Below are 1,209 nucleotides of genomic sequence, written 5' to 3'. Positions count from 1 at the left end.
AGGTTCTTGCATCAGAATCTGAGAACGGACCGTACCATGTATGGATGAGTCAAGACCAATTAAAAATTGGTGAACCTTCTGATCTTCCCTTTCCTTCACCAATGCACCCTTCGCACCACACTTGCAGCTACATGTACACGCAGGGGCTGAATAGCAAGCTAATTCATCCCAAATCATTCGTATTTTGCCATAATAGTCGACCACCGAGTCGCCACCTTGTTCAAGATGAGTCAATTGACTCGTTAATTCATGGATTCGAGGTCCGTTTCCAACCGAGAAACGCTGCCTAATATCTTCCCACATATCCCTAACATCATCATTAATAGGGACAGTAGAACGGATGGATGCATCGAGGGTGTTATGTAACCATGCCCCGAGCATAGAATTCACCTGCACCCATGGAGAAAACATCGTTGATTCTGTCGACTTGAGTGGCTGAATCGAACCATCAATAAACCTAAGTTTGTTGTTCGCTTTGAAAGCATTGCGGACCGATCGAGCCCATTCATTGTAATTATTCCCACGGAGCACCACCAGGGATATAATTCGATCTGTGTTCGAGGAAGGGTGTAAATAATACGGAGACGAAGAGTCCACACCCTTGTTAGTTCCAGTGTCGCCCATTGTAATGGAGAATTGAATATCACAAAAGATGAAAAAGAAATTGTTAAATCAAACCTGCTCTGATACCATGCTAGAATTAAGAATAGAGAAAGGAGAGCAATTCTCTTCTGTATTTCCTTGTGTTATGCCTTGCGGCTCTGCCAATATATATACAAAACTAGGTTAATGCTAGCTAGGATTAGTTAGGAAACTAAGCTACAAAACTGGAAACTATACAGCTATATATTCCTAAATACAAAACCGGAAACTATACAGCTATATATTCCTAAATATATGCAACAATATTCCTAAATATATGCAACAAGATATTTATGAATAATATGCCTAATAGTAGCAGCACTCATTTTGCTGAGGATATCTGACAGAGATTAGAAATTTAATTGATGAAGTCAGCATAATTTTTAGGAATCACATGAAATTCTCAAATTCATTACATAAATATATTAATCAAACAATATATATTTATTAAAAAAATGAGAACTTTGAACTTGTGAGCTAGTCCCATATTTATTAAAAAAATGAGAACTTTGAACTTGTGAGCTAGTCCCATTTTCCAAGGAGAATTAAGAGGCTTGATCCGAAGAT

Source organism: Asparagus officinalis, chromosome 10 (genome assembly GCF_001876935.1).
Source record: "Asparagus officinalis chromosome 10, Aspof.V1, whole genome shotgun sequence".
In the NCBI taxonomy this organism is placed as follows: Eukaryota; Viridiplantae; Streptophyta; class Magnoliopsida; order Asparagales; family Asparagaceae; genus Asparagus; species Asparagus officinalis.
This window is presented reverse-complemented; position numbering follows the sequence as displayed.